At 48.4% G+C, this 27,669-nt stretch overlaps 2 protein-coding genes across 2 annotated transcripts in view; one reads left to right on the top strand and one right to left on the bottom strand.

Annotated features, from left to right (window-relative positions):
- The window catches only part of LOC119453102 (uncharacterized), a 124,018-nt gene that overhangs the window by 16,372 nt on the left and 79,977 nt on the right, over positions 1 to 27,669 (top strand). The gene's annotated exons all lie outside the window — the stretch shown is intronic.
- Positions 1 to 27,669, bottom strand: part of LOC119453103 (protein rhomboid-like) — a 178,426-nt gene that overhangs the window by 116,885 nt on the left and 33,872 nt on the right. The gene's annotated exons all lie outside the window — the stretch shown is intronic.

Raw genomic sequence — 27,669 nt, 5'->3', positions numbered from 1 at the left:
CCCAATTAAACTGTTTTAACACCAATGTAATCGCTAAACTCGATAACATACCCCGCAGCAAAACTCGAAAACATTACTCGCGCCGCAAAACTCGAAGGACCGCTCGGCGGCGTTCAATTGGACATAAATGCTTTCGCATTCACAACTCATAAGAGATGCTTAGGTGTCCTCGTATTTTTTGTTTTTTCCTTTCACCACCCGTACTGCCGCATGTGTTCCGTTTTGTCTTCGTATTTTCGCGCTGTTAAAACGCTGTCGGCAAGATGACCCAAGGCCTGTATAAGGCAGCGAGTCCTTTTGCTCGATCTTAATTTATTCCTTTCTCATCATCCACTCACGAGAGGCCGATCTCCGGCGATAACGTAGGCGCCGCTCACACCGCTGACGACGAACGAAAAAGGAATAGCATTAGAATAGAATCGTTAGAGTATTCCTGTAACGCTGAAACACAGTTCCACATCAATAAAAAAAAATGGAAGCAACTTGTTCCGCCTATATTTTCTAGCAAAGCAGAGTATACGTTTGTGCTAAAACACGAAATGAAATGTTATTTTAATAGAAACGCGATTAATACAGCAATTAATCGGTTTTTCTCAACTATCCGACACTGAAACTTCGCTCTAGCATATCAGAAACGTCACCGTAAGATTTAAACTAAGCTTCCCGTAGTAAATGGTCGTTCATTTTTTGCACAATACGAAGAAAAGGAAAGTGAGAAAGACATTACTCCTGACCGCTCTGTAAATGTTTAGCTAAACACCTGTTTGCACCTGAACGGCGGTCGGCAGCGGTGTCGAAGAGGGAGGGGGCAGGAGGACAGGGACAGATCACAAGAGTGGATCTTAAACCAGAATTTTTGAGGTGTCAAACTCGCCGCACCGTAACTGATACGTGTCCGGTGCGCATTGCGGGTATCACATACCGGCCCAGCTCTCCCACCCAGGCCGAAGGTATCGTTGCCGTAGCCTTCGCCGCATTGCACGGAGTTGACTGAGGCGGAGTATAACTCCCGGAGGCTCTCCCTCACCCCCGTCGCTCTCCTCAGCAGCTGCCGAAGGACGGGGCGCGTCAGAGAGAGGGCCTGTCCGTCGCGAGGGCGCCTCGTCTAAATAAGACCTCCGGGTTGAGGACGGCCTGCGGAGGAGGAGGTGTGCCGAGGAGGGGGGGGGGGGGGGGGGGGCATGGCTGTTGGAGCAACGACTTCGGACGGCGGACCGGCGTCGGCGGGCGGGTGCGTTTACGAGCGTCGAAAACCGCCGCTGCCGCCGCGCCTATTCGCTTCGTCGATCGCCCGAGTAAGTTTAGGGCTTGCCGCGCACGAAAACGCGAGCGACGGGTCAGCTGCGTGTGTTCGCCGGACAGTTGAGGACCGCTCCAAGGCGGCAGTATAGAGCCAGAGCCCATGGTAGGCGGAGTGGCAGTATTGATTGCGGGAGTAGGAAGGCCATGATTGATTGATCGATGACCGGAGCGATCAATGGACGGATTGAAAGGTTTGTTGGCTGACAAATCAGTTAGTTGATTGCTCCATTGATTGATTGATTGATTGATTGATTCATGACAGAGCGATCAATCGACGGATTGACAGGTTTGCTGGCTGACGAATCAGTTGATTGCTCCGTTGACTGACAGCGCACGCGCTAACGTTGGCTTGGTCGTATACGTATGGCTACGTTTGTATGACGCCGATAAAAATCGGTTCGAGTCGGCTTTGTCGGACCGAAAACCGGTCGCCGGGTTCACGCAAGCGATTGCGGCTTGTGCAGGGGAGAGCGTCGAGACGAGTTGGTCCAAACCCACGTGCAAAGGGGTGAGTCGACTCGTCCAAGCCACCTGGCAATGCGTACGAAAACGCGGTGTCCGGTCGGGCTGGGTCAACACAACTGGTATAGCACAAGGCCTGTTCGCTCCGATTCATGACGTCATGCTACCCGGCCCGACTGCCGTCGAATCTAACGGGGCTGCTCCCGATGTAAGCCGCGGTGATTTTGACGTCACTGCTTTCGTCACGCCAGCCTTGGCAATAGAAATTTCAGGCCAAGTAGCGTGACGTTGTGGATCGTAGTGAACAGGCCGTCTGCTATCTCGGTGGTGTTGGCTGGGTGAGCCAGCCTTTCGACTATAGACCAGCACGGTGCGAGTTTGTGTAAACGAAGCCTTATGTAGGTGTGTGGTCTCCACTGCCTTTGTCCTTTATTACTTCGGCCTTTTAGCACACGAACAACTTTTCATCGTCACTATATCTCCTCCTGCTTCTTCTGGGTTGACGCAAATAGGCGCTTCTCTATCTCTCTCTCTCTCTCTTTCTGACAACAAAGAGAGATGACGAATAGCGTGCGTTGACGTCAGCTCCCGTTGTCGTGAAATCGCGAGAAAGCGGGCGAGATGCAGACGGCAGGGCGAAAAAAAAAAAGAGGATGAAGAAATGATAAAGGTAGGAAAAGCACTACAATAAAAAGCGAGAACTGCGGACATTGACGCCGAATCTGTGTGACCTCGGAATAAGGTTCACCCGCACAGTAGAGTCAGCATAGGCGTTCGCGAAAGTGAATAAGGGTTGTCTGCGAAGCTCGCGCGACGGCCCTCGCTAACACGACAAAAAAGAAAAAAAAAAGAGAAATACGTGAAAGATAAAACGCACACTGAATGAAATGATGTGGGCAGCGCGACCATGCAATACCAACAGCGCACAAGCGCCTTCTCGTCCGTGCAACGTGAAAGTATACAAGCTGAGTCCGAGCAACGGGACAGGAGGGGAAAAAAGGGGGAAAAAAGAAAACAATGAAAGAGCCTTCGTAGTGAACTTATGCCGTGTTTTCTCCTGTGTCCTAAGTTTAGCGTAGTTATGTGACTGGACTTTAGGTTTCGGGTTTTTCTTCTAGCGTTTTTCTTTTTTAGTTCTTTTTGTGTGTGACGACTTTTAAGATAGAGCGTTTCACTTAGATGCTGGCTTGACTTTAGGTATGTTTGTCTTATGCACACGAGTCGACGTCAAGCTTAAGTATGATTTTATGTGGTTTTTCTCTTGCCCATGGCCTTAGTTATTTGCATTTCTACGTGAAAATGTAGTAGCCGGCGCCAACCAAAGGCGCCAACATCTCCTTAAGATCATACATATAAAAATATAACCCGAATATGCAGCATGTCATATAGCATCGCATGACATATAATATATATGCCCAAATATATACGGAAGCTCACGGCTGACGCCGACGGCAAAAATTCGCCTGGAGTGTCCATATAATTAATGTCGCAATAAAAGGACACATAGAAAGAGCATTCAACCACTCGCGACAGCGGTGAACACGGTGGCGACAACCAACAACGGCGCTGAATGAATGCCTCCGGAAATTAGTGAGGACAGCGAAGCGTTTCAACCCGAAACAAAGCAAAAAAAGAAAGAAGAGTTAGACCGCTCACAAAAAAAAGCAAGCTGGCGGAGACCAGCTGTATATCTGTGCGTGCACGGTCGGCATGCAGCGCCTCCTACACACACATAGCTACTCGAGAAAAAAAGAGTTCCACAGTCACTGTTGAGACACGAGTGACGAACGAGAACAGACCCAGACGAGAGAGAGAGAATGAACACGCCATAAACAAAACGCCAAAGAACTTGCGACACTACATACTCTATGGAGTGCACACAAAAGTTCTACAACAGACACGTCAGGGCCTATGGCTGGGCATGCACGGGCGGTATATCTAGAGAGATCCATGCCCGGAAAGAAAAGAACCGGCATAAAAATGAAAAAGACGTAGATGCGAATGAAAAAGCATCCAGAAAGATTAGATGACAGGAAGACAACGCCCTCTCGTGAGAAGATGAAGAAGAAGGAAATCTGCGAAGGATGCAAGAGACCATAAAAAAGGCGTCATCGGGTGCATGTGTATACATGACGAGTACACGAAGGGCATATATACAATGCCCTAAGCTCCCTTTCAGGAAGTCAAAGAACCCATCGCCAGGACGCCTCAGACATGAGGCAATCGATGTTGGCTGGCGCGCGTGCAAGATATACGCGCGACCATGGGCGAAGAACCGGGGTAGCTGGCGAAGAGAAGGCGACGCCGGCGACGCCAAGCGAGAGAAATGTGAATGTATACGAACACGCGGGAGCACTGAACCACCGAGTTTTCCCGCAAGAATTACTATAGAGCGAACTCTGTCGCTATAGTGTCTAGGGAAGCTGCAAGCACTGCGGTTGAGCCAGCACAGGAATTATGGGTAATAAACACGGATCTGCACTAAACTCCATCCTTCTGTCTTCAAACAGCTTTGTGACAGCAAACCGATCATTTTCAAACAAAATGCTGCTGTCACAAATGCCACAATGCATAGTGATAATGCATGCACGTGGAATCTTATTGCCTTCTTCGTTTAGCAAAATACAGGACTGGTCCGAAATGTCGGCTCATCAAGGTAGATTAAGTGCAGTAAACAAAGCCACAAGAACGTCTCAAGCCACAAGCAAAGGATCAGACAACGGCCGTGTGTTACACATCATTAGAGAGTTTTAGATTAGGGGACGCAAGCGGCTTGCGTGCGCAAGGAGTAGGGGCCACGGTACTGCGCATGCGCACACACCTACGTAGGTGGCCGCACATGCGCAGTACTGTGGCCCCTAGTTCTTGCGTAAGCAAGCCGCCTTGCGTCCCCTAATCTAAAACTCTCTAATTTCACGGTGGCTGAAAGATCACAGCGCCAAAGCTCCTCCTGGTGACATTTGTAGGAAACTCTCGTGCAACAAACGAATTCCAAAGTGCGACGTCATCGCACGGTCAACGCGTGCACGCCGGCGACAGTAGAGAGGCTTAGCTTGTCCGATTACATAATTAAATTTTACGGAATACCGGGTTATTATCGGAGACGTGGACAACAGTGGCAATTCCTTGTAGCGACGTCTCCTGACGCGGCTTCTAACCACAAAGCGCAAGAAATGCTTTTGCATTTACGTGCGTGTTTCGTCGAAGGAAAATTTTAATATGCAGACGTGTGTACGTACGTTCACACGTACGTACGAACTTACACATATACACACACTACGTACATACACCTACACACATAGATAGGTAGAAAGGTGGATACCCACAAACATACGCGCGCGCGCGCACACACACACACACACCACACAACACACACACACACACACACACACACACACACACACACACACACACACACACCACACACACAACACACACACACACACACACACCACACACACACACACACACACACACACACACACACACACACACACACACCACACACACACACACACACACACACACACACACCACACACACACACACACACACACACACACACACACACACACACATACACACATACATACATACATACATACATACATACATACATACATACACTACATACACTACATACACTACATACATACATACATACATACATACATACATACATACATACATACATACATACATACATACATACTACATACATACATACAACAAGACCGAGACCTGAAGGTGGCGCCACGAGACAACCCGACTCTCATACTACAGAAAGTAAGAACACCCGTGCTCAGCGCGAACGAATCGAATGAATCATGATCGCCGGCGAAACGGTTCGCTGGTTCTCCACAAAAGGGGCTCCATAAAATAACCCCCCCCCCCCCTCCCCGAGTCGCATTGGAACGACCTCGAAGGAGGAAAGTGTGTATCTCTCCAGAAGCTTTTATAGAGTAGTCGTCGCGGAAGATCGAGCCCAGAAACGGTTTACTCCGCCCAAAGCCTCGCGTATATGCACACAAGCACGATCTCAAGACGATCGAATTGAGTGCGAGAGTCGAGGCTGTTAGCAAGACTCGTTGCGTACACAAGAGATCGGGTCGTAAAGAAAGCTCCGCCAGAGTAATCAAGTCGTGCAAAAAAGTAAGCAAGAAAGAAAGAATGATGAGAAAGGATGTAAGCATGGCCACGTCAACGAGACACGTCATGAGTCATTCCGGATGTTGCCCCATGGTCCTTGCATTTGAAAAAAAAAAAAAGAAGAAAAAGCTGACGACACGAAGTTTGTTCTCTCGCTTATAACGTGTTTGTTGAAGGGAAACCCTCCCACGCCTTTCCGCTCCTTTAGCAGATATATGTAGCGTAGAAAAGAGCGAATTTATGAAGAAATAACAAAAGACAAGAAAAACAGAGAAAAGGCGTGTAAGACGTGTGTTGTGTGCACGCCCCTCCACCCCCCCCCCTACTTTTTTTTTTATCTTGTCGCGTAAAATCGTCGAACCGGAAATTGTGGCCCATGCAACTCATTTTTTCTTGTTTTATTTTCTTTGGCGTCCTTTGCGAAGCACACACAACTTTTTTTGAGCCGTCTGCGACGGCCACGAGACTCGCTGACGTCACTGGAAACCATGACAACGAGCGTTATTGAGAGTACTCGATGTGCGCCAACGGAGTACGTTGACACGAAGTTAAGCAAGTATCTTGCAGTTTTTTTTTTTTTTTAATTTCTTTCGGTGTCGTTTTCAAGCTATACGGTTGTGTAATGGAGAGTCACACGTAAATAGGGATCGAGGTACGAGTAGTTGCTGACCGCCTTCGCAAGTGTCGGGAGCCAGCAGCGGATCGTGCGCAAAACTCCTTCGCAAGTGTCCGGAGCCAGCAGCGGATTGTGCGCAAAACTCGTTACAAGCATATGCTTAAGACATTGTGATATGAAAAGATATTAACGAAAACACATCCGCTGCACTAGGTGAACGCCTCCTAGTCAGCATAAAGTCTGTGCGCTTCGGTTCATGACGTCATACTACCTAGCCCGACTGCCATATAATCTCCCATAATCTTCCCATATAACTCCAGGGCAAAGAAAAAGCCATATAATCTAGTGGAGATGCTGCCGAGCAAGCCGCGGTGATTTTGACGTCACCGCTTTCGTCACGCCGGGCTTGGCAATGGAAATTTCGGTTCAAGTAGTATGACGGCATCAAGCAGAGTGCACAGGGCTGCTATCTATAGGATGCGTTGACAAGGTACGCAACAGTTTCCCTAATCCTGACGTCACAAGTCTTGAGGCGCAGCATCTTTCGTCCACCTTATACCATGCATAGCGCAAACTGCCTTGAAAACGTTTAATACAATGCGCAAATGAACTACAAGAAAATGTGTGGGGGGAATAATTCGACAGGGCCACTTAGGACTGCTTACGTACGTGTGGGAATGCGAAAGCATTATAGCGTTTGTAGACCTCGGGAACGTCACGAACGCGCTCACTCTATACACTCATGACGTGGCGCCACCTCCTCCCCATTGGCTGCGCCGCCACGTGCCCTATAGTGACGCACGCAATAGGCCCCACCTTCAGTCAGCCAGAAGGCTGCGACGAGCGTGCTCGCGGCTCGCACCCCGGTGGCCCCGGTTCGATTCCTACGCAGACCGAAAAGTACCAAAATCTTATTTTTAAAGCCATTAATTTACTTTGTTTGTAGGAATCCTCCCTGAGAAATGTGACGTCAATCCGAGCATTTCTTGACGTGTTTATACCACTCTTTGCGGCGGCGGCCATTTTTGGTGCCACATTTCGACCACGCCGACGCCAAAGGGTTTTCGCGCAATCGGGCATATAATGCTTTCGCGCTAAAAAAAAAAAAAAAAAAAAACGCGAGCAGTACGACACAGACCACTAGCGCTTCTGCAGAATCTGTGAAGTGCCCATCACTGCCTGCATGCCACCTGCTTTTCTGTGGGAGCCTACTCTTGCACGACTGAGTATACCACTGGCAAGTGCGAACGAGCGACCAACACTTCTCCACGTAATTTACCAATACAACCTAACCTATATACCTCTTAGTTGCGATGTCTCCGTACGGATAAACTACTTTATCCCGACCATTGTCGACGAGATAAAAATCTTTCAATACAGAGTTGAATGTAAGCATAAACATTCCACTAACAAAAACAATATCGTGAGTCTCTTTAGCATTCGGAGAGCAGTGCAAAACAATGGTATCTTAAGAGGTGCGCTGCCGTGTATGGCGATAAGTTGGACGCCTTGAACCATACCACCGCTGTTAATAAGTGTTTTTTTTTTTTCTTTTTTATTTGTCTTAGACCAGAAGGCCCTCCACTATAACGAGCGCATTTACTTGTGACGAATATTTTAGTTCTTCTCGCGATATAAAATGCGTCATTCATAACAGGTCCACATTCGTAATAAATATTTTTTTTTCTTTTTTTGCAATTAGGACGACTGGCCTGATTGAACTTAAATATTCATGCTACAGGTTCAAAATGTTGCTGCAAAATTTGCGCCGGGACTTCAGAAAAGAAAAAGAAAACAAATTTTGGAGGGTTTAAGAACACTCGCTCATAATTCGCCGCTGAAGGGGTGATAAACTCTTCCTTGGTCACTAAAAAATTGTTCTAGACATTCTGTTGCGTTTCAGCCGATTTGCTGTCGCATTCAAATGTATTTCTTGCGAAATACAATTGAATGTCATGCGTGGTTTCTTGCAAGGGGTATCTCTACAAAATGACTCCAGCTGATCAAAATTTTCCCCAAGTCGTCCACTACACTGTGCCCCTCACGGTTCACCAGGTGACTTTGGCGTCTTAAATCTCGACGATTTAACTTCGTGTGCTTTGTTTTTTTTGTTTTTTTTCTACCCCAAGTTTCAGCGAGCATCGAAATTAAGTGACACGCATAATTCGGCCCCGTCTACCGTGTGTATATGTTCCTGTCTTTGTTCAGCTCCGAGCACACCCACGCTGGCGTTCCCGTCGTGCTTGCAGAATCGCGCTCGTCACTGCACCAAAGGCGATGATGATGATCATGATCATCATCATCACCAGCCTATTTTTATATCCACTGCAGGACGAATACCTCTCCCTGCGATCTCCAATTACCCCTGTCTTGATTCAGCTGATTCCAACTCATGCCTGGAAATTTCCAAACTTCGTCATCCCACCTAGTTTTCTGCCGTCCTCGAATGCGCTTCCCGTCTCTTGGTATCCATTCTGTAGCTCTAATTGTCCACCGGTTATCTACATGGCCGGCACAGCTCCATTTTTTCCTGTTAATCTCAACTAGACTATCGGCTATCCCCGTTTCCTCTCTGATCCACACCGCTCTCTTCCTGTCTCTTAACGTTAGGCCTAGCATTTTTCGTTCCATCGCTCTTTGCGCGGTCCCTTATCTTGTTCTCGAGCTCTTGACCTCTTCCACCATTCTGTGCCCACGCTTTTCAGATACAGATACTTGTACACTTTAGCCACCCATTTATTTTCATCCACGTTTCTGAGCCTTTCTTCAAAACCAACTTTGCTCTGTGCTTCTCCGACTTGAAAAGAGTTCTCCAACCCATGTCACCCTGCACTGTCTCATTTGAGGTTTTACCGGGGGCTCCCAAAGCCAACCGGCCTACCGATCTTCGGCTAACTTCCAACCCCGACAAAATATCCGATTTTAAGCACAGAATGGCATTTACGAACGTCATCGCTGGCACCGTGACTCCTTTCCGGATTCCACGCACCACCTCATACTTATTGTGGCCGTACACTGTAGCGCAGAATCAGTGGCGCGACCTCTGCCGCCGGCCCGAAACGATCGCGTGACGAACGATAAAAGGTACGTAAACCAAAGCGTGCAGGCAGCTCTGCATGCAGCCAGCCACCCCCGCCGCCACCGATTTTTTTCCTCAGTTCCTGCGCTTCCAGGCGGCAAATTTTTACGGTTCCTCGTTCGCGGAAAAAAAGGAGGCATCGCTTTTACCCGTCGTATATACATCAAACGCTTCCGCCGCGGTCACGGTGGTCGCGTAGAAGGCGCGTTCGCACAACAAAGGCGTCAGTTTCTCAAAAAAAAAAAAAAAAAAAAAGACGGGGGTACTTTAGAAAGTGAGAAAGGGCAGCCGACGACAGGTATATGCGTGGGTGTCGACAACAGCGGGAGGACTTTTCGGCCGCATAGGCGTCTAATCTTCGCGAGTATGGATGAGGCTTTTCTATTTGTTTGTTTTGTCGTTTTCCCGCACGCTCTATGCGCGCGCTGTGCAAACAGCTGTCTTTTTTTCCTCTTCTTACTTTTTTGGTTTGTGTGTGTGTGTGTTTAGTTGTTTTACGCCAGCGTTCGTAGAAAAAAAAGCGAAAGGTGAGTGTTGACTGGCAAACAAGGGGGACAACACCGTTCTCTGCGGTGGTGGGCATCGCTTAGACTCCGAGAATAACATTCGAGTTCGGCGCGCGCCAACAAATCTCGGAGGCCATCCACTGAGCGCCACAGTTCTCGCACGGTCTACGTACTTTGCATGTACATCGGAGGTCTCCACACTGAAATCAAATTCCGGGCTGCAAACTTATTCATTTCTATAAGAGATATGACAACACAAAAACCTAGTCGTCGGCACGAAATGGTCCTCTAAGGATCAGAGGCGATAATGCGCTCAAAACCGCGGTTAAGGGTGGGAGAATGATTAAGCAAGCGAACTGAAGTGATAATGGGTAGGCAGAGAGGTGAATGAGGTGAATTAGGAGTGAATCGATGGTGAATTAAGAGCGAATTGATGGGGAATTGAAGGGGTTTCAGTTGGGTGATAGGAGACAAACGAAAGGTAATGATGAGATAGAGTGAGCTAAGATAATGAAGAATCAAGTGGCGATAGGGTGAATCAAGAGTGATGAAAATTAGAAATTTGGAGTAATAGAGCAAACAAAGTGTGATGGAAGGAAAACCGAAATGGCTGAGCACGAGGTCGCGGGATCGAATCCCGGCCATGGCGGCCGCATTTTGATGGGGGCGAAATGCGAAAACACCCGTGCACTTATAGATTTAGGTGCACGTTAAAGAACCCCAGGTGGTCCACATTTCCGGAGTCCCCCACTACGGCGTGCCTCATAATCAGATCGTGGGGTTGGCACGTAAAACCCCATAATTTAAAACCGAAATGATAGAATGAATGAAGGTGAACCAAGCAGTGATAGGGTCAGTCAAGAGTGAATCAAGTGTGAATTAAAAGTGAATCAAGGGGTCATGGAGTGGGGGAGTGAATTGCAAAAAAAAATGCCACGGTAAACTCGGCTCTAATGCAGCTCCACTCAACGTGAAAGCTGGGGAAGTGCGGAGCAGTGATTAGCCGGTGTTTCTCTTGTGTTTGGAGGAAGGCGCCGGCGACTACAACGTATGCTATAGCGCTTCGAGACACAGCCTTCGGAATCGGCCCACATTATTCCGTTAGTTATCCGGACGCCTCCGAAATGGGTAAAGTGAACCCCTACAATGCTATCGCATTAAGAGAAGCACACACACACACGCGAAACGTTCTCTCGCAGCAATAAGACTAAAAGAACGAGCATTTACAATCAAACAAAACGCTTACAGTATCGGTCAACGCCTCATCAAAGACGAAGCGAACACGTATATATAGCTCCGCCCGAAACCACGAGCGCGCGACGCTGAGTGATAAACCTCTGCCCTACTGAGAGGATGCCGACCTCCGCAGGCGTATACCCCAACAACGATACATAAAGCACGCCGCCCCGTCAGCCCAACTGGGCGCGACGATACAAAACAACGAAGTTGGGGAGAGGAGGAGGCGAGGTACACAGAGGGAGAGAGAATAAGGCGTTTGGAGCCTTGCATAGCACTCCTCGCGATCTCCTCCTCCGCCGTATGTATATAGATACCACGTGCCGTTCTCGGCGGCCCGAGGGACAAACGGACACCGCCCGAACAGAAGCTCGCGACCACGCGGAGCGCATCCCGCGGCCAGACAATGCAGGGCTCGCCGATTGTCCGGTCGAGCACTCGCGCGCCTCGTATACACAGAAGAATGCGCGGACGCACTCGTGTATACGGCAGCATCATCAGCGGCGGGAGAGTTGACCACCGTCGTCGTCGTCCATGCCCGCCCGCGCGGCACCGCGGCGGCGATCCGTAAAAAGAAACCGGGCCACAGCCAACGCCAGCCAACGTCGGCCGACCGCGGCGTGAGAGCCGCCCGGCTTGCTTGCCTGCCTGCGCGCGCGCGGCCAGATGACAATCACGTTCGGCGCTCGCCTTCCACGCGCGTACAGGTGTGCGCGGTGTCCCTGCCTGCAGCCTTTCTCCGTGGTGTTGTTATTATTGCGGTCTCTAATGTTCTAGTCCTCGTTCTTCTTTTTTCCACTCGTCTCCATCTACTTGGTCATTATTACCATCATCGTCGTCACTGTCTTCTCGTCCACGTTTCTATTGCAATTGTAGTTGTAAGGACGCTCGAGGCACGTTGGCGCCGTCGCGCTCTCACGGTCAACGTTTATGGAACGTTGGTCTATAAAGGTTCTCTAAACGTTGGTCTATAAAGCATTAGGAAACATCGTTCCAGCGTACAAGCAAACACGGACGTGCAGAGAAACACAAGAATGCCGGTTCTTGTTGTCTTTCTCTGCTCGTCCGTGTTTATTTGTGCGCTGGAACGATGTTGCATAATGCTGTTGACAACCAACTAGACCAGTTGTCCAAGCTTAGTCTATAAAGGATCTATAAACGTTGGTCTATAAATGTTCTATAAGCGTTGGTCTATAAAAGTTCTATAAACGTTGGTCTATAAAGGTTCTATAAGCGTTGGTCCATAAAGGTTCTACAAGCGTTGGTCAATAAAGGATCTATAAGCATTGGTCTATAAAGATTCTATAAGCGTTGGTCTATAAATGTTCTATAAACGCTGATATATAAAGTTTCTATAAACGTTGATATATAATGTTTTGTAAACGTTGGTCTATAAAGGTTCTACACACGTTGACATAACAGTTTTATGAACGTTGGTCCATAAAGGTTCTATAAGGGTTGTCCACGGTATACCCACGCGCATGCGCGGCGCACGTGCGTCTAGAAGGTTTGTAGAGTCGCGTGCGCAATGAGTCTGGCTGCCAAAAGCTACGAAGACAAGTGAGAGCGAGCGCACCACCGCCAGGCTCTGCCGTAGCCAGGGCAGCGTCGGGCCGCCGACACGAGCGTCGAGCGCAGATACATCAGGATTCCTGTCGAGCGGTTGTGTATATACATGACACCACGTGGTACGTATACACACAACTGCTCGTTGGTCGGAGCGGAACGCGGGCAGTGAATGTAAAAGCTACGTAAACCTACGCAATCCTTTCCTTTGGGCGCCGGCAAAACGGCGCTAAACCGCTAAACCCGCCAAAGTATGGAGTGTAGTCAAAGGGCAAAACACGAGGACCATGTTCCCTAGTAGTTGCTTGGCTTAATAAATTTTACAACAGCAACTCGTCTCGTGCTCAATCGCGATGCGACGCCCAAAACGCCGCTGGCGGTGCTGCATATCACGCCTGCTACCTGAGACGTCTTCAGCGCGACGCTAAACCCTACCACCAACCTCCTTCCTCTTCACATCCTATCTCTCCCCCATATCCCTTCCCCCAGCGTAGAGTATCCAGCCAGAGGTCCATCATTCAGGCTGACCTCTCCACCTTTCTCCATTAAAGAAATATCTCTCTCTCTCTCTCTCTCTCTCTCTCTCTCTCTCTCTCTCTCTCTCTGGCGTAGTGCATGTGAAAGTACGATCAAGACTCGTGTCTTCTCTCTCTCTTTCACTCCCCTCTCCCTAAGTGCAGGGTAGCAAACTGGAAAAAGTCTGGTTAACTAACGTTCCTGCATTTCCCTTTTCCCTTCTCGCTCTCTCTTTCGTGCTATCGCTTTCATGAAAGGCTTCGCCTTCGGGCGAAGTTTTGTTCTACTACTTTTTAATCCCCATCACCATTATGTCGTTCGCTGACGTCTTGGTCATCATCGTCATCACCACAACAATTGTTATCTTGTTGTTCCTCCACTTCTTCAAGGCTCTTGTACTCGTCGAATAATTTGCTGTAACACTCTCTCTTTGAGCCCGTTTCGGTAACGAGGTGGCGCGGCCGTGCTGTGACGCCATGATACGCCGGTTAGCTGCGTTCCTTCGATACAGTTCCAACACGAGACCATCCGCCAAATAACACGCGTGTCGCGCTCTTGTTTATTTTGCTGCGAGCGAAACCACGACGCAAATTGCCTTATTGCTAAACGGGGTCAACAAACTTTGCTCTGTGCCACGGCGTCACGATGACGTCGATGACGCCAGGACCGGCATTACGAGGACGTATACCTTCAGTATCGAATTAAAATATCGCGTAGAAGTGTTTGACGACCTTCTAACTTTATTCACCTAAGTGCGAGAGAATTAAGCGTATGACAGAGTTTCTTGCAACAAACAAACAAAGAAATAAAACAAAAGAAAGAAATATGTGTCAGTAAACTGCTCTATAGGACATGCGGCAACTGGGAGTAGACATTTCGTGTCCACGCGTTTCGCCTCACAATGTCGTCTACACCGCTACACCCCCCCCCCCCCCCCCCAAGGTCATCCACACACAGATCCCACACAGCCCACCCCGCCACATACCGTCGAGGCATTAACAACACTTTCGCAGTCAGGGGGTGTGCTGCCCTCGGTGTGCTTAAGCGCAGTCCCGATGCGCGGCAGACAATAGAACGTCGATGGTAAAAATAAACGCGCACGCCCATAAGGCGGCCGGCCGCAGCGCCCCCCCTCACCCCCCGCCATTTTGCAGCCAAACGAGGGCCGTGTCGTGGCCGCTCGGTCGACCTGCATATCATCCGCGAGCTGGAAGGCGTGTCAGCCGCCGCCGCCGCCGCCCGAATGAAGACCTCACGCGGAGCCATCCATGAGGCCCTCGCGCCGGACAAGGCAGCCGAGCCTTGCCCATCGCATACGCGTGGCGGTCACTCTGCAGGGACGGGCCAGATAGACCACCATAAAACACGCGGGCGGGATTTTGAGAGTCGGTTCACGGATGCGGCTTTCCTGAACCCTGATGGCACCTTAGAGACTGCTTGTTGTAATCAGAGCGTCGAACCGAAGCATCATTTTTCTTTTTTTTTTTCGTTCCGGTTTTCGTTCGGGTTAAGAGAAAACGGTTCAGTTCCGGTTCAGCGCCAAAACAAACAAAATAAATAACGGTTCCAAACAGTTCATTAAACAGACGCAGACATGAACGCAGACGTTCATTAAAGTTTTACATCCATCCATCCATTCCAAACAGTTCACTTTGATTTAAATAGATTTAAGAGTAATTGCAGGAAAACATCAGAAATGTATTCTGTACAAAAACTCCACTGCGCTATTGAGCTGCACATAAAATAAAAAACAACTAAAGAAGAACACGTCTTGAGCAATAGGGCATTCCTATTGCACTTACATCTGTTTACGTACCAGTGTGATCTTCTAGAAGCGACTTCCCTGAAGGCAAGCACACCATCGCTTTAGCGATTATGTACACGTCCCCCACAACTGGAAAACTATTTCACGGTGAAAAATTTTGAAACGCTCATGAACATGCCTGCCTCCGGCCGCGCCACGTTCAGAACCGCAATAACGGTGCTGCCACTTCTAAAATGACACCAACAAGGTATAGCATGGTTGAGCCTCAAGTGCCAGCAATGCAGGGATGAAAAGTTGGCAAACTGAACCGAAAAATCGTTATATCATCTCTGTCTCTACAGGGATAACTGAATCCCCCGCCGTAGAAACTGAATCCCCCGCCGCGAAGTGGGCATCTATAGCCCCGAGCTCAAAGTTTCTGTTTGTATTAGTTCTAGCGACTTGCACAGAGTGATCCGTTAAACTTAATTAAGAGGAAGATTCAGCTCGGGGCCCCCTATCTAAATAGAAGGGAAAGGAGAAATCGTTTTTCTCGCCAACCACAACACGAAATTTGACCAGGTTTGGTGCATTTAAAAGAAAGAGTTAAAATCTAGTGACTGTTGGTTGCGAATTTTCGGTTTAGGTCGCCAACATTTTAATAAAAATTGACAGAAATCGCAAACTTTAAGAAAACGAAACTATCAAGTTTAAAACTCTGTAACTCTTAACGAAAAAACGATATCACAATTCTGTCAATTGCACCTAATAATACATCTGAGGCGGACGAAATAGATATATTATACATGGCTCTCAATAGACCACTAAATTGTGAGTACAACGTTTGCAAAACCCTTGTAAACAATGCAACAAACACACGTAAGACATAAACTGACATATCAAAAGTGTCCGCTTTGGATCGATGCTCTAATGGATGCAGTTTACAGAACTGCGATGTCTGTTCTAGTTACAGAGCTACGAATTCGTAAACTTCATGCTTCTGTATTTTTTCCAAGCTTACCATTTTTTTGAAAATTACATAAAAGAAAGATTCTGGCCCTCAATCAAAATACCGCTTCCAACAGTCACTAGAAGTTAACTTTCTCAAATGCAAGAAAGTTCATTAAAATCGGTCCAGGGGCTATCTCAGAAAAGCGTTCCTGCGTTTCACGTGTATATTTGAATAGGCGGCATCGGAGTTGGGCCCGAGCGAAAGCTCCCCTTAAAGCGCCGTGCCTTATACGACGGCGCAGAAATTCACAATTTTGTCGCGGAATCCAGTCTCCCGTGAACTTCCGCGGCCGACTGTACAGAGACGCAAATAACGCAGGACGCACACACACACACACAGAACGGAGAAAACGAAGCAGCAGGCAGCATCGGCGACGGCCGATGAGCGCAAAGAACAGCGAAGAGCAAATGCTTCGTCTTCCACCAGAGGGGAGAGAGAGAGAGACGGCGACGAAGACGCGTACAGGTCGGAGCATATGCAGACCCTCGCTCGCTCGCCCGGCAGGCAGGCAACCATGTACAGGGCGTCGGTGCGCGCGGCATTTCGTTCCCACGTCCCCGCTGACCCAGAGCCAGGGCGCGGTCGCTCTTCGCTCGTCGGACGACGCCGCCGAGCGATGGTGCGCCCCCCGCGCCGTCGACGGCGGCGCCCACCGCCACCTCTCGTGGTGTTCTTCTTCGTGAAGTGCTCCTTCCTGGGCCCGTTCGAGAAACGCGCACACAGGCTTCACGGCCGTACTTGGAATGACGGAAGAATCCCGTGTCAAAAAAAAAAAAAAAAAAGGTGGGGGGAGCAGGGGGGAAAGGAGGTGCGCGGGATGTAGCGGTCAACCGCTGGACAATGCTCTCCGTGTAATGCTCGTTCGGTTTGGTTCGGTGCCTTTACGTATGGCACGATCCCGCTACGTGGGATCGTGCCGTGGGATCGTGCCGTGATTCGGGCGGCAGTGGGTATATAAGGGAAGAATACTTAAATAGGAACGTACTGGGACTTCGTTTCAAAACATCAAATAACGTTTTCTACTACTACTGCTACTACTACTACTACTACTACTACTACTACTACTACTACTACTACTACTACTACTACTACTACTACTACTCGAATGTGATACTGAGATGTGTTGTGGTGTGCGTTCCTCTTGTTTCCCCCCTTTCGTTATCCTGTTTCTCTTCTTCTCTTTCTATTTCTTTCCCTCTCCTCTGCAAGCGCCTAGGTATGTGTACTTTTTAGGAGACAATTACAGGCATAATTCCCTTTCTCTCTTCGTGGTGTTTGTATATGTTTACATGACTAATAATAATAATAATAATAATAATAATAATAATAATAATAATAATAATAATAATAATAATAATATAATAATATAATAATAATAATAATAATAAATAGGACGGCGAAAAGAAGAAGGAATTGTATAAATCAGTCAAGATGAACTTGCCACTCCATGATAGCAGTTCTGCATAAATTCATTGGAGCATCCGGAAGTTTAAGCTGCTATAAGAGTGACGACTGTGGTACATTACAATATTTATTATGAAAAAAAAAATCAGTCGTTCTCCTGTTACGCATGTGTTCCTTTTTTGTCTACAAGAACTGGAATTGCGGTGATTTTGTAAGAATTCATACTTGACGTAGTAGTTTGAAGTAGCGCTCGTCCTGTCTGGTCTTTCGTCTTGTGTCCACGTTTTTTGTATGAATTCCTTCTTTGATTTTTTTTTTGTGCATACTGCAACTATACTCCTATAGTGTGGCCATTCGAGCCCACTCGTAGGTGTCACAACTAGCCATGTTTTGAGGCGAGAACAACAACAGAGGCATACAGAAGGGGAAAAATAAAAGACGGAGAAGTCAACCGGACGCAAGTCCGGTTTGCTATCCTGCACAAGGGGAGAGGGGGCTAAGGGATGAAAGGAGGGAGAACAATAACACCCGAGTGTGCGGGTTGATACGGAGGTGCACAACAGTTGACCATTAGGGTCTGTAGGCCTTAATGGTCTATATTAAGGTGCTCATTAAGTACTACATTAAGTAGTCCTCATTAAGGTCTGTAGACCTTAATGGTCTGCATGAAGGTGTACATTAAGCCGTCCTCATTAGGTAGACCTTAATGGTCTACATGAAGGTCTTCATTAAGCCATCCTCATTAGGGTGTGTAGAATTAATGATCTCATGAAGGTCGACATTAAGCCGACCTCATTAGGGTATGCAGAGCTTAATGGCCTACATTAAAGTCTACATTAGACCATCCTCATTAAGGTCTGTAGACCTTAATGGTGTACATGAAGGTCTACATTAAGCAGTCCTCACTAAGGTCTGTAGACCTTAATGGTCTACATTAAGCCGTCCTCGTTAAGGTCTGCAGACATTAATGGTCTACGTGAAGGGCTACATTAAGCCGTCCTCATTAAGGTCTGCAGACATTAATGGTCTACGTGAAGGGCTACATTAAGCAGCCCTCATTAAGGTCTGCAGACCTAATGATCTACACGATGGTCTACATTAGTCTACATTAGGCTGTCATCATTAAGGTCTGTAGAGCTTAATGACGATGGCTTCCCAGTCTAAAGTATTAGTTCTTGGCATGGGGCAGCACCACACGGAAAATGTAAGCGAGGTCCGCTGCCGGTATAAACAAACAATTTGTTTATTTATATCTTATTTATTTATAGCTAACGGAAAGGTGTACAAACAAAGGCGCTGCGTTTGTACATCTGTGCTCCTACATACACGTTCTTTGTCCAATAAAATTTCACATGCATGGATATAAAGTCCGTTCCCGCCGCGGTGGCTTCGTGGTTATGGCGTCGTGCCGCCATAGGCACCAGGTAGTGGGATCGAATCCCGGCCGCTGCCATACTTCGATGACGTAGGGGGGGGGGGGGGCACACACACTAACCTCCGTGTATACCGTGCGTTGGGCGCACGTTAAAGAACCCCAGGTGGTCGAAATTATTCCGGAGTCCGCCACTGTATACGGAGTGCTACATAGTCGGGTCGTGGTTTCGCCACGCAAAACCCCCGCATTTCGTTAATTTTGTAGCGTTAGCTACACTGGCCTAGCCAAGCCCGTTTCGCGCGGCACATCAATACCCGTGCTGCGCATGCGCAAGGATCAGTGATGTCACACGGCTTGCGCACCGGAGCCACCGGAGCGGCACCTCTCGCGCACTCCGCCCGCCGCCGCGGTCTCAGCACTACGACGCCTCGATGCCAGCATTCGAAGGGACGCTGGCATCAAGAAGCACTACCAATGCCACCTAGGTGGCGTTCACCGTACTCAGCACAGCGGAGCGTGGCCTCCGCAATTAGCTCTGAAAATGTTTCTGAAGTTGATCGCGGAGGCTGCAATTACGACGCGCTGTACGCGCTGATTTGACTCGGTGACGATTTAGTTACGTGCTTTGTCTTGCGCGTTGTATTAGTGTGTCAGTTACGTGCTTCGTCTTTCGCGTTGTGCTAGCGTGTGCAGCGTAGTGCAGCTTCCATATGCACGACGGTTGCTCATGGTCATCGACGTTGGTAGTCGTGATGGAGGAGACGTGCCACCAGGCGTCAGCGTGGGTGCATCAACGCCTAAGGGCGCTTTAGCCACAAAACACCAATAGACATTATATATCAATGTGCAATAAATATTACACTACTTCTGTGAAGACACGTTTCACTTTCGTGTTCTATACCGATTCCTATATAAGAGGGATCAACCACATTTTTTTTAAAGTTCAACGGTATATTCTTGTGTTTCGACCGTTGTGGCTCAGTGCGTTGTGGTAGTCGGGGCGCGTGTTTGTACATCTCTCCGTTAACCGCACGCTTACCTTTCCGTGCTCTTCGCCGCAATCGCGCAATCGATCACCAGATATCTGTTTTACGCATTACATCGCCTGCACGACTCCACTCCTGCCTCCTAATCTCAACAGCACGCCAGGTTAAATCTCTCTAACATTTAGTTTCGGCCCTCATCAGGCAGTTGTTCAGTGTGCCCCCTGACGTACCTAACATGGGTACACGCCAAAATAAATCCCATCATTCATTCAACTCACTCATTCACCATCGGATCGATTTCTTCATTCCCGAAACATGCAGCGGAGTCTCTTCCGCCGAAACCGTTCGATTCCAACCGCGCCATTCATGCATCGTTAAACTCTGTCCGGAAACAACCAGCTCGAACAAGGGCCGACTGCATGCGCGCAGCTCTTACGAGCTCTTTCGTCGGCGGCAAACGAGCTCCTCAAAGGTTTCGCACAAACACTTTGTTTCGAGAAGCGTTTGCGGAAGTGTTGGCTGCGCATAGGCGGGTCAGGGAGAGAGAGAGAGAGGACCAAGCGAGCAGCTATACGTAACAGGCACTTCGAGAGAGAACAAACTCCGGCTCCCAAAATATACAGACACACACACGTGCACACACACGGAATGGAGGCTAGGGAAGGACGCCTGCTGGCCGAAATCCAAGAGCCCCCCGGGCGCGGCAGCCGGAGCCCGAGCCGGTGGTTCGTCGAACCCTAGAGGCGAGTGCAGGCGCCCCGGTAATCGACGCTCTGTCTTTATAGCCCTTCCGTCGCTTTGAGATGTTATTCATTTTATTTTATTTATTTATTAAATACTGGAGACACGCGGTTCAAGCAAGGAGGGCGACATATGGTACATACAATGAAAATCGGATAGACAAAACAAACAGAACCACGAAATTACAAGATTAGGAAGTGGATTCAATTATACCATTTCATTCGGTTACAGTTCGAGGGAAAAAAGAAAACTTATGTGTTTGTTCTTGCAAAATAACTTTATAAAAACTTATATGTGTTTGTTCTTGAACAGAAACTAAAGAGGGAACACCGAATCAGTTTGAACTGATAAGGCATTCCTTTCAAAGCAGTAATTTTACTTAATTTCGCATTAATATGTTGAATAATTAGAGAGAAGGTAACTGTGAAACATTCTTTTTTTTTAATTTTGCGCCATAACCCCAGCGCGTGAACGTCACTGTGACGTCACAGTATTTCGACCGTTGTGACACAGTAACGTTCTCTGAGCTTGCTAAGTTCAGGCTTTGACTCTTTCGCAATACAATGTCACCTATGTGTACCGACAAAAACTAATTAAAGAGAAAGTAATGTTGATTTTTTTTCGTTTTGCGCCATAACCCCAGCTTGTGACCGTCACTATGACGTGACAGATTTCAACGGTATATTCTTGTATTTCGACCGTTGTGGCGTAGTAAAAACGTTCTCTGAGGTTGCCAAGTTCAGCCCTTGACTCTTTTAGGATACAATGTCATCCATTTTTACCAACAAAAAAAACTTTACTTATAGGCCGCGAGCCGAAGCCGCGAAAATCGGTGAAGTCACGACTGGCTAGTGCGCGAACTCAAGGCGGCGTCGCCACTTGTTCTATACGTTCTTGCGTATTTTCTGGCTCACGCCTCTCCGCAAATCAAAAGCGGCTTTTCCTTTTTCTCGGTACTATAACGATTTCAACCGGAAGCGCAAAAAGAACGTTAGTGCTGATAATTTACACACGGCTGATAGTTTAACTCGGCCTCAGGGGGGGGGGGGGGGTTACCTCCCCCCCCCCCCCCCCCCCCCCCCCGTCGGTGCGCCACTGGGATGTATGCCCACTTAGCTGCGCTCTTGTTATATTTATCACCTTATCGGTCATCGAGTAGGTCACTCGGTTAAAAAGAAAGGTTACGAGTAAATAAAGTTTTTCGCTCAAAGTACCATGGTCAAAGTGCCACTAAACATGTGCTTTACGTACTCAAAACAAAGTTTGCAGCGAAAACAAAAACATATATTTTTTTTTTCATTCCTGTACTCGCCACAGTTCATAGGAGAATGTGTTCACCCGAGAGACGCTTTCGGTTTACCATGAGTACATGCGCAATCCACTGCGATTACGCGGGCGTACAAAACTCTGAACTTGTCGTCGTCTCCACCTGTTAATAAATATGCGCATTACCGGGCGCGAAATCTTCGTCGCGACAGTGAGGCGACATCCAAATCGCATGCATACGAAAGCGCCCTCAAATGTTCCTGGCTCACTCATGCTTCTAACCGTTCCTATCTCATTCATACCGGAGCTGAACATCCTTTTCTTTTTAAAGCTCACTGGCCTAATGCGTAAAAATACTCATTCATCTATGACAGACAACCATTGCTAAAGGCACTGTAGCAATTGGTACTGCAGGGTGTGCTGATGTCGCCTACTGTCGGAGGATACTTTTTCAGGTGTGCCCAGCCAATTCGCCTCTTACATGCAATATGTTAGCATATCAAATCAACAGAGTTAGCACAAACCCATGCCCTTTTTTGCGGCGATTTAGCCAATCGGCAGTAGGCAGAAGGCGCCGTATGGCGCCTTAACTGCAGTAGCGCCACCTCTTGCAGCTCCGCAAACTTATCATCATCATCATCAGCATCAGCAGCAGCAGCAGCAGCAGCAGCAGCAGCAGCTAAAGTTTATGTCCACTGCATGACGAAGCCCTCTCCCTGTGATATCCAATTACCCATGTCTGCAAACTAACCACTGAAAAATGTCTATACTGCCCGGTTGCCTCCCTATAAACTTGCTCTTCTGATTGCACGGTCTATGCTCTATGTTAACAAGTCAAAATGTTGAATCTCTTTCACTCCGGCTGTTTGTGGCCCATACTATCTCAAAATGAATGTAGAAAAAAGTATAAAGAGTAATAAACAAAAGGTGAAAGTTCACGATTCCACAGGCTGTCAGACATTCTGCATCCTTCATAGCAAATCCTACAATCAATTTTTTTATTCATCTTCTAAATAAATAATCGCGAGGGCGATGACACATTAAGACTGACTGCTGTACTCTGTGCCACGGCCGAGCTACAGGCCTTATTGCAACTGCCTAACTTGAAGCTGCAAGCAAACTGATTATGACTGTGATTTTAGCCCGCATATTTATTATTTTAGATTACGAACAGAAATTGTGCCAGAAAGTCGAAGAAGCGGTGACATCCTCGAAATACCCGTCTCCCTGAGATATATGTTCGCAAATTCAGTTGAAGATACCAGAAAGTCAATCGAATGCAGTCGAAAGTCAACTGCATGCAACCGAAAGTCGATAAAAAAAATACGACATTTGTAAGAGTATGAGAGTACGTCAACCTAGATTGCAGAACGCCTCCAACGCTGTAATCAAGGACTGTGATAGTCAAAAGCGTGTTTAACTGAGCTAGTTGGTTCCATCTTCGAGGTTTGTAGCAGCAGAAAATGGTGGAACTCAACTGCACTGACAGTGCAGCTACATCCACGTCTGTTCGTTCCTTTCCGTGTCTGCGTTCCACAATTTTCTGCTGCTACAAACCTCGAAGACTGTGATGGGCCAGAATTTAACGCTCGACAATCATTTATCGGCGAGCTCATTCGCGAAGCCACTGGCAGATAACGTATAGCATCGAGAGTAAGCGAGAAACCCACGAAACAAAAACCCGTTCTCAAACTATAACCCTGATTTGTGTCGCTCGTTCTGCCGAACAACGTTTGTCGATACACTTCGCAACCGGTGCTCCTCCGGGGGCAGCCACAGCTATATACCAACCGCATACCGACATTCTTACTAGACGCCACGGGACCCCGCGGTTATAAAGAAACCGAAGTAATCTGCGAAACGCATACATTGCGCGCGTCCTTACGCCGGGCAATAATTAGAAAGACCGGGAACGGGCGAGACAGCGGGTCATCACTTATCCATAGCACACCATAGCACGGGAGCAGCAGCAGCGACCACAGCGCCCCCTCCACCCTAAGCCCGATCGCGTTTTCCTGGAATGCGGAACTGCGCGTGCGCGCGCCCGTGGATATCCAATGACGTGGCGTCGGCGACGGCGCATATTAGATGGGCAAGCCCGGCTTGTAGCGAGGTAATCGCATCACGGAAACTCATCGCCACTTGAAGTAAAAAAGACCGGCGAAAGGTGAAAGATAGAAAGAAAGAAAAGGAAACGAATGAGGAGCGGTGGTACGCGGGCTATAGGGACGAAAGAAAGACGCGGTGCGGGACAGAAGGCGTCACGTGCTTGTTTTGTTATTTTATTACATTTTTTTTTTGCGTGCGTTTCACCCCGCTGGGAGCCTGGGAGAAGGGTCCGCGTTCCTTGAGCCGCGCTCTGCTTTTTTTAATTGGGCCCCACCCACCACGCGCCGAGACACACGCTGTGAAGCGGAGCACATTGGCTGAACGGAGCGGCGTTGAAGCGATTGTTGTGTTTGTCATTCGGGAAACATCCGCATGGTGTAATATCATCGCGCGGCGTAACTACTGGCTCTATATATCACCAACTTTATCACCATCGTCGTGAGCTCACCAGGCACGGGGGAGTTTTACAAACCATACGCAGAAAAAAAGAAAAGCAGGCAGACTCATGCAAAATTGCCGCGAGACTGGCCGCTCGAGGTACATTGCGTGTACTCGCGGGTTTCTTTCACGCTCGAAAAAAAAAAACTTTATGTAGAACGTATTGAGCAACAGAAAGCTGTATCGGGAGTTTCTCATGTTGCTCTACAATTTTCTCATTGACACTTTTCATCTAATTATAATATTCGAGAAGTTGATTAATTGATCAAGACTACTTAGGTAATTAGGCGGAATGCAAAAAATAATTTGAGTGTCCCCAAGCTCCGGCACACAAGATTACCTTTGTTCCGTCCAGCTATACGCGGCCACTTCGCATATTTTTAAACCTCGGTGCACGATAGTTGGGACACTCCTGTATATATTCAAGCTTACCAAATTCCGCCAATCTTCGTAAAAACTACGGGACCTTAAATCGAAATTCTGTTCCCTAAAGCTATGTATGGTTCAGCTCTCGCTCTTTTAATTGCAACAAATTTTATCGCAACAACCGTCACCGCCCAGTAGCGCCGCGGCGCGGCTCACCTTTGAAGATGTGTAGGGGGCGCGCGAAACCGCCGAAGCTCTAACGACGCAGTGTAGCATACACCTAGGACGCCTGGTTGCCTCTGGGGTGATGTCTACGCTGCGCAGCAGCTCAGCACAGGCCTCGCGTGCTTGCTGTCGTAGCTTGCTAAATAAAGTCAGTGCACACTTACGGACTCGAATTTTTGCCAATGTGCAACAAAGCTGCCACTGCCTCTTATAATACACGTTTCGTGTTATGACCAATTCCTCTGAAAGAGGAAGGAACCAATTTCGTTTCTCTCTCTCTCTCTCTCTCTCTCTCTCTCTTGAGCTCAGGGCGGAGTAGCAGGATACAGAGGAATCACACGATGTGACAGACAATGAAGCCAGATAAAGCATATGAGAAGTTCGTTGATATGTTTCAATTGAAACGTAGAAATAATCATGTGAATGAAATTCAACCTGAGTAGGCGCGTGAGGCAGCTTATACTGGGTATAAGTCGAGGTGAGTTTTGGGACTCTGCGCGAGTCGGCATGAATCGAAGATTGTGTGGGTCTGTCATGGTTCAATCACGTATGCGATTGAAACTGCTTTCTAGCCCATATATAGTCTTCTCTCTATTTGTGTGACTTTTTTTTTGTGAGCTAATCTACGAACTAAGAGGAGTGGCTGGAGCCATCTAACAGGCACCAGCATCTCCTTGCATACAGGAAAAAAAAAGTGCACGAAAAGGTAACTTGCCGCCGGTGGGAACCGAACCCACATCCACTGTGTTATACGAGCGCGACGCTTTACTAATCAAGTCACCACGGCGTCGTCCCTCCAATACTCTGCTGTGCGTTTGTGTACGAGATCAGCACCTGGGAGCGTAATATTTTCGTCCGCTTTCTTTTTCTCCTTCACTCGACTATTTCTACTTCTTAATTAAACCGCAACAATTACCTCCCCTAAGCACTATCAGCACCTTCATTGCCTGCCACTTCGTATGACTGTGGGTAATAAACAAAAAATCACGCACGAACTCCTCCGGGCGTTGTCTAAGTATGCGTGAGCCTTGTGCCCCTTGCTTATCGCATACCGGTGTCATTATCAGTGTTATGACACTTGATCCGGCCAGTACAAACGACAGCGACGCGGGGCGACACGAACTGGTGCGGACGGCAGCGCTAGGTGCATTGATAACGCGAGCAAAGTACCGCAGGTGACGGCGCCAGGTGCGCCGATGACGTTCCGATTCTCAGAAGCCGTTATCGCTCTTCAAATCCTTGTCCATCCGTAGTCGAATCATTATGAACCGTAATCACAGGACTTCGGCGGCGGCTCGGACTGATCAAATCACGGTGTAAGAATTGTCCGTGCCTCAAACGCACTCTGGCACGGCCGCGCGCACCGTATCTTGAAAGCAATCTGCGAAGCGGGCCGAGAGTGCCAGCTGCTGATAACTCCGCGCGCTGCGTTATCTCCGCCTCGGTCGCGTTGAAGCGGCAGGCGGCACGTATCTTGAAAGCGATCGGCTTACGCGAAGGACGGACAGTTTTCTCGTTGGGTAACCACTAAAATGCTTGCGCATTTAAAAAAAGCGGCCATTCGGGCGGATCATGTATCGACTTCCACTTTGGTTGGCCTCGGCTCGTCCCGAAGCGTGGATGCAGGGTGACTGCCCCTCCGGGTGCGGGCGAGCGCAACACCTCGTCCATCTTCGCATGCGCGCGCGGTCAGCTGCGCAACTTCGGCGGCGGCGGCGGACACTGCATGGCTGCAGCAGCGGCAGCAGCAGCTCCGTCTTCTGGGGGCGAAAGTGTGCGCGCGCAGACGTTGCAGACGCGCAGACACCCAGGCGCCGGCGGCTGGCAGCTAGCAGACGACGTCGGCAGATGCAGAAGGCGCCGCCGCGCTCTCCTACTGTACGTAGACCGGGTGTCTCGGTATAGTACCGTGCAGCAGAGCGCAATGTGATCCAACATGCGCCGCAGAGCCGCAGCTGCTATGACGTTCTGGTATACTGAGCGCGAGGTTGCGGGTTGGATACCCGGCCGTGGCGAGGCCGCCATTTCGATGACGGCGAAATGCAACACACGCTCGCGCACAGTGCTTTCTCGGGTGATCTCCAAAAAAAAGTTCCTTCCGCATGTGGACCTGCAACACCTTGTATTCTCCGAGGGATCAGTTATAGCCCGCAAAGAAACGTCACGTCTCCTTATCGAATTCTTAAGAGAGACTGCTTTGATGGACATATGGTGAAACACTGCAGTGATATTGTAAGAGACGCTCGGGCGGAGCAGTTACAGGCCTTGGTTGCCAGGATAAACCCGCCTGTTGCTACAACCCACCACCACGTGTTGGTGGTGGTTCGAGTCCGGAGCCCGACATTGCGGCGTCTCGCATGGCCCCATGAGCTGCTCTGAGACGTTTACGCAAAATCAATCAATCGATCAATCAATCAATGAATCAATGTACCGAACGTGTAGATGGGTATACGATACGCTGACCCAGACGTGTCAACAGGTATACGACATTTTAAACGCGAGAAGCAAGATCAGAGGAAGATACGTTTGAAAAAAAAAAAAAACAAGAAAACAAAAACACACACCAGAAAA

This window comes from Dermacentor silvarum, chromosome 5 (assembly GCF_013339745.2).
Source record: "Dermacentor silvarum isolate Dsil-2018 chromosome 5, BIME_Dsil_1.4, whole genome shotgun sequence".
In the NCBI taxonomy this organism is placed as follows: Eukaryota; Metazoa; Arthropoda; class Arachnida; order Ixodida; family Ixodidae; genus Dermacentor; species Dermacentor silvarum.
The sequence above is the reverse complement of the archived record's forward strand: the minus strand, read 5'-3'. Positions and strand labels throughout refer to the sequence as shown.